Here is a 6,984-nt window from a genome sequence, read left to right on the forward strand (position 1 = left end):
AACCCCATCCCTATCTTTCTTATCCCCTGTGAGTGAGAGCTGAGATGGTCATCGATCTTACAAAGAGATAGCAAGCACGGAGAACATCATTGTCTGCAGCTCGTCACTGCTTAAAGATCATATTGAGAAGAAAAACCTTGCCACAGAGGTCATTGGTAGACTGCCATATATATGGACCGCACTATGAGCAGGTCCCCAGGTAAAGAGAGACTTCGCGGTAAAGTTTCTAAAGCAAGGTGCCACATAGGTTTTGCAGGACAAAACTAGAATAGAATGTGCAGAAGAAAAAAATTATTCTGGATCAACTTATTGCCAGTTTTTGAGTTATTGAATCTAGTTATTGCCATTTTCTTCTTAGGGGGGAGCCAGAACTATGGTCAGAGCCTGCTGTATGTTCCTGGTATGTTAGTGGTTTAACCAAGACGTGGCTGGGCTCAAGGGGCCTCTCCATTCTCAATCTGTTTGTTGGAGTCCAGCTCAGTACCTCTCAGGAGTTCCAGAAAGAAAATCAACTGCTTAGGACTTTAGAGAGAAGGGATACTTTCCTGAAGAGTGTATGGGAAGCGAAAGAGAAGGAAGGTTGCATCACATACTGTGAAATCCTGATGAAAATCCTTCGGAGCCACATCTGTTCTTCCTCTGAAGTTCTTCCTCACCTGCCATCTGATCTTTCTCAATCCTTTGCCCCATGGCTCCTGCTGACCTACTACTGGCTCTGGTTTGTCAAGTTTCTGCTCTAATAACCCTCTCCACTTTTTATCTCTCTTCTCTCTTACACAGAGTTACTTAAACTCTCTTTCTTTAGTTGCCAACTACTTTTGAGGGTGTCAAGAGATTGTAAACTAAAAATTTTCCCTACTACAAGTTTCATAATTTTACATATGCATATTAGATTTATTGTTTGTTTTCAAAAGGTCGGCTTAACAGTTCCCAACAAATCCTTTATACTCTTTTCAAAGAGAGAAGACTAAGGGCTATGTAAGTACTCCATTGGGTACTATCATAGCTGGGTGCGGGTCCAACTCACCTCAGTATTACATCAAGATGTTCACCCCAGGAGTTGAGCAAATGAGGTAGGAAGACCCAGTCCATCTCCCAAAATTTTACTTCTACCGTCATCTGGTGCATCCTGCAGTGGGATAGGAAAGGTAGACAGTTGAGATCATTGTATCTTTAATCCTATCTTGAATTTCTAGTAGAGGAATGGCTTATCAGAACTGTGCTCCAGAATGTCCAGACATGCAGCCCTGGATAGGATCTACCGGTGGGGAAAAAGGCTAAAATTGGAGAATCTCCTTAAAAAATTGTAGTAATGTCTCTGTGGTCACTTGAAAGGGACACTCTGAAGGCAACCGCAGATCAGTTTCCTAGTTCTACTACAGCCTGGGTGAAGTAGTTCCTTTGTTTTGGACAATTTGCTATTTCTCATTTGGTTTTCCACCTAGTAAGGGAGTACTTTGTAGAGTAGATCCAAGCAGGCTGACCCATAGAAAGACAGAACTCTCTCTTTTTACTTGATAAATAAAAATTCTGATTTATAAAGCAGCAATAATAAATCTGTCAGTATGAATTTCATTTTGGAGAGCCTGAACACTGGCCTGGGTCAATAAAAAAAGTAAGTATTTAAAGACTAAGAGGCAGGGCACCTGGGTGGCTCAGTGGGTTAAAGCTCTGCCTTCAGCTCAGGTCATGATCCCAGCGTCCTGGGATCGAGCCCCACATCGGGCTCTCTGCTCAGCAGGCAACCTGCTTCCTCCTCTCTCTCTCTGCCTGCCTCTCTGCCTACTTGTGATTTCTGTCTGTCAAATAAATAAATAAAATCTTAAAAAAAGAAAAAAAGACTAAGAGGCATCTTTGCCATGCTTCTCCTCCTTCCCTTTATTTTTCATGGCCATAGGACTTTTCAAGGTCATGTAATCTCTGTTCTTAAGTTTTTAAATCTATGCAAAGAAGGTGATTGCTATCCTAAAGTGTTGTTTTAAGAATCAAACTATCAGTGGAAGAAAAGCCCCTTGGCCCTTTTGTCCTTTACGTTTTTACAACACTTTTTTCCCAAGGGGCTTTTCTTCCACTGATAGTTTGATTCTTAAAACAGAAATTGTTTGGCCTGTGTTCCTGATGGGCCATGCCTAGTTGTGCTGAAAGGGTAAAATACATTTGATTTATAGAAATGTATGTCCCTGTCTATTAATGTTTGTTGTAACATGCTCCATTCTTGAGCTTTTTAAAATGTGAAGAAACATTTGTATTAGATTGACATTATTTCTAGGATAAAATTTTTAATTGGTACAAATTGGTTAACCCCATACAAATTTTCTGGAGTGTCTGGAAAGATGTCCAGCTATCATGAGCCAAATCAGATGTTCTCAGTGTGGGGCAAGCTGCCTAATCGACTATATATGGTCCTTCTTAGCATTTAATAACCTCCATGCCTGAGCCTCCAATTTCCAGCCTTCATGCCATACCTCAGGCTTGCTGAAAAATTTGTATTGTTGGGATTCATGGGTGGCTCAGTCAGCTAAGCATCAGCCTTTGGCTCAGGTCATGATGCCAGGGTCCTGGGATAGAGTCCTACATCGGGCTCCCTGCTCAGTAGGGAGCTTGGTGCTACCTCTGCCTACCGCTCCTCCTGCTTGTACTCTCTCTCTCTCTGACAAATAAAGAAATAAAATCCTTTCAGAAAAGTTGTATTGTTGCTATCACTGATATATCTGTTCTAGAAAGAAATAGGCTTTCTTTCCAGGACTGTCAAATCAAGAGTTTTCACAAGAACACAAAGATTCACTCTATTATTGCACATCATAGAACTCATGCCTGTAGCTTGAAAATAGAAGTCTTTGGTGGAGGCATTTGCTTGTTTGACAGTTTTGTTCTAAATTTTGAAACTACTGGTACTGGAAAGTGCCTGTCTGACAATGGTGTACTAGAGCTTAGTCATGCAAAATAATTATTGTTCACGGTTCCTTAGCTGAAGTCAATAGCTCTGTGCAAAACACCACATAATGCAGAGGTCTAAAGTTACTAAATCAAAACTGAGAAAAAGAAGAATTTTAAACAGGTTTGGCAGAAAAAAAGTAGGTTCTACAAGATTTGCCAAGTGATTTCTCTCAGCACATGGAAGGCTCTCATATTTCTAAAAGAGGCTCCATAATAGAAGTGATGGCAACTTTTCTTGGTGTGTTTTGGTAATTGTTGCCAGTAAGCTTATATGACGTGAAAGGAGCAAGAGCAATTGTGGGGATATTAGCAAATGGTGCATAGTGCTTATTTTCTGAACTTGAAGTAATATTTTCAGGTTTGCTTTGGTGAATTCAGTGTTTTAAAGCCTCCAATATATCATCAATATTGAAGGGACTGATTCAATAAATCTGAATTATATAACTAAATTGGAGTGTCAGGATGCCTTCCCTGGGCCTATAGCAGGGTCCATGAGTGAGTGCTGATATCTGCTGGAAAGGTTAACATTAATCCTACAAATGGAGAATTATGGCTCCATGTTGCCCGAAACATTTGCCAGAGAATCTTGGCAAGATTAGGTGTTGCTCTTTGACTGCTTCAGTGAAAGAGATGATGTCCTTCTTAACACTTGGCAGACAATTGTCCTTAAGAATATCCCTCTTCTGGGAAAAGCAAGTAATATCCACTGTTTCTGTGGAAGAGGGAGAAACAGAAATAAACTAGGATTTCATAGGCTTCTCTGAAATATATTTACATTTTCCTTCAGTACTTTCCACCCAATAAGATGGAATTGATAGGGGTGAACATGTAATTATTTTAGGCTTAGCTCATTGTCACCTTCCATAGATTTCATAAAATGTTTTAAAATTCATTTGTTACTGAGGTACGATTTGTATGTAGTAGAGTGCACTGATTTTAAGTGTGCAGTTCACTGAGTATTGATAAACGTGTACTCTCATGTAACTGATATCCTGGACATTTCTCACTCCAGAAAGTTTTCTTATGCTTCTTTTCAGCCCTTTGACATACCGTTCCACCACAACCACCCACTTTTCTCATTTCTGTGATCATAGATCAGTTTCACTTGTCTTTGAACTTCCTATAAATGAAATGTGCCTTGTTTCTTTTACTGGACATAGTATCAAAAATCAACGATGTTACTATGTGTCAGTACTTTCTTACTATTTTTTGAGACCTAGTTAGTATTTCTGTATGAATGTTATCACAATTTGTTTTCTCTTCTGCTGATGGACATTTAAGTTTTCCCAGGTTTTGGCAACTACAAATGAAGCTGCAAAAAAAAATTCTTAAACAATTCTCTTTGTGTCTATTATGTCCTCATTTCTCTTGAGTCATACCTCGGGGTAGAATTGTTGGATGATAGCCTAGATCTAGGTTTATCTTTATAAGACACTCTAAGCCAGTTTTTCTAGTGTGGGTGTTCCATTTTATACTCTCACAGTCAACGTATAAAAGTCCCACTTGCTTCACACCCTCATCAATATTTGATATTGTCTGTCTTTTTAATTCTTGCCACTCTAATGTTTGGGAAGAAGTATCTCATTATGGTTTTGATTTGCATACCTCTGAATACTAATGACATTGAGCCCCTTTGCATCTGCTCCTTAGTCATAAAACTTCTTTTGTGAAGTGTCTATTCAAATCTTCTGCATATGTTTCTGTTTTTAATTGTATATTTTTGTCTCTTAATTATTGTTATAGGTATTCTTTATATATTTTGCATACAAGTTCTTTGTCAGATAAATGTATTGAGAATATTTTCTTTCAGTCTGTGCTTGCCTATTCATACTTTTTTTTGCCTATTCATATTCTTAATGATACTTTTTATTAGAAAATTTCAGTTTTGCTGAAGTCCACTATCTTCATATTTTTTTTCTCTTATAGATAATGCTTTCTGTGACTTGTCTAAAATGTCTTTGCCTATCCCTAAGTTATTTTCCTGTTTTCTTCCAGAAGTTTTAGTGTTAGTCTTTAGGTCTATGATCCATGTTAGATTAATTTTTACATATGGTGTGACCTAGAGTTGAAGTACATTTTTTTTTTTTCCGTATGGCTATCCAGTTGTTCCAACTCCATTTGTTGAAAACTTTCCCTTATCCTTTGAATTGCTTTGGCACCTTGTTGGGAATCAATTGACCAATTAAGTGTAATTTTATTTCTGGACTCTATTCTGTTCTTTTGATCTACTTGTCTATCCTATAGCTTTGTCATATTCTGCTGGCTAGTTACATGAGTTTTATTATATTTTAGTCCTGTTACTCTCATTGTGGCTTCTTTTACCTCTTGTAGGTATTAGGCTCAGAGTTTATTTTAGAAGTTGGTAAAGCTTCCAGATTGCTTTGGATCTCAGAGTGCATATACATAAAATAGGAAAAATAAGAACTCTGTTATAGGATTGTTGGGAGAGATAAGCAATCTAGTATCCTTTTAAAAAGCATATTATATATCTTTTTAAGATTGTATTTATTTTTTTGAGAGAGTGAGAGAGAGAGAGAGAGCACAAGCAGAGGGAGGGGCAGAGGGAGAGGGAGAAACAGACTCCTTGCTGAGCAGGAAGCCCCATGTGGATGTGGGGCTCCATCCCAGGATCCTGGGATCATGACCTGTGCCAAAGGCAAGCGCTTAACTGCTTAACTAACTGAGCCACCCAGGTGCCCTAAAAAGCTTATTATAATTCTAAAATAAATTTTGTATGTTTAGGGGCACCTGGTGGCTCGGTCAATTAAGTGTCTGCCTTTGGCTCAGGTCATGATCCCAGGGTTCTGGGATGGAGCCCCACATCGGCTTCCCTGCTCAATGGGGAATCTCCTCCTTCTCCCACTCCCCTCGCTTGTACTTGCTTGTTCTGTGAAATAAATAAATACAACATTTAAAAAATTTGTATGTTTAGAAGGTTACTTTATTTTTATTTCACTTTTTGGTTCCCTTAATCTTAAAAGTTCTCATGCTTGTTTATACAAATCTTCAAGAAGGATATGCACCCTTAGTTTCAGGTTACAGGGGCACTTTTTCTGTGGATTTAGAAAAAAAACAAAGATCTAAGATAATTACAAGAAATGATGGGCATCTGATCTCCTCCCACTTGCAGAAAGCCTTGTGGTAATGGCAATCCTTTCTGATATTTCTCCTTTGTGGGTTTTTTAAAAGGCAAGAACTGCTAGGCTGCAAATGCTTTATTCTTCTAGACCTTTCTGATCGGATCCCCCTTTTCTTTGTTGTGCCAACCACTCTGCTGAATGATGTTTGCTCTCCCACCCCCATCACTGACCTTTTAAACTGTTTTAATATTTGCTAGAGAATTACTTGGCCTAAAGCTTGAGTCAAGTTTTCCTGAAAGATTTTATTATAGACTTAAAATGATGGTGAGGAGAAGGGTTCAAAGTCTGAACCTCTCCCTTTACCCAAAGTAAAACAAGCTAGATAAAAAGTCTTTCTCTTCTGTATTCATCTAAGAGCTTATAACAAAGATGAATAGAAAGTTTAAATTCTTTATTGCCCTAGTTCCTACCCCAACTATCATTCTCATTTCTCAGTTGAAATATTTTCTTCCTCAAGTTTGATGGCCTCCATATATTTTTGGGGGGAGGGGTGCTTCTTGTTTACTAGATTATAAACTCTTTGAGCAAAATTATTTGATGTTATTTATCTTAGTTTCAGATTTTAGCATCAAGCCAAGTGCCTTGTATTTACTTCATAAAAGTCTTTTGAATTAAATTTATTACTGTCAAGTGCGAATGTTGTACTACAGACATTGTCATATATATGACAGGCAATAATTGTTCACGATTTATTGATAGCAGGAATTCAGGATTTATTCATTGATTAGTTAAGTTTGAATACATCATATAATTAGAGCATCAGATGAGTCAGGTGTTCCATTCTTTTCAAAAACATGTTAGAACTGCTCAACTGGAAATCTGTAGATCAAATAATTTAATAATTGCTCTCTGTACCTTTTCTGTAATGTTATGGTTTGGGCTGTATCACCTCATAATAAATTAAAAT

The sequence above is a fragment of the Neovison vison genome, chromosome 12 (genome assembly GCF_020171115.1).
Source record: "Neovison vison isolate M4711 chromosome 12, ASM_NN_V1, whole genome shotgun sequence".
Classification (NCBI taxonomy): Eukaryota; Metazoa; Chordata; class Mammalia; order Carnivora; family Mustelidae; genus Neogale; species Neogale vison.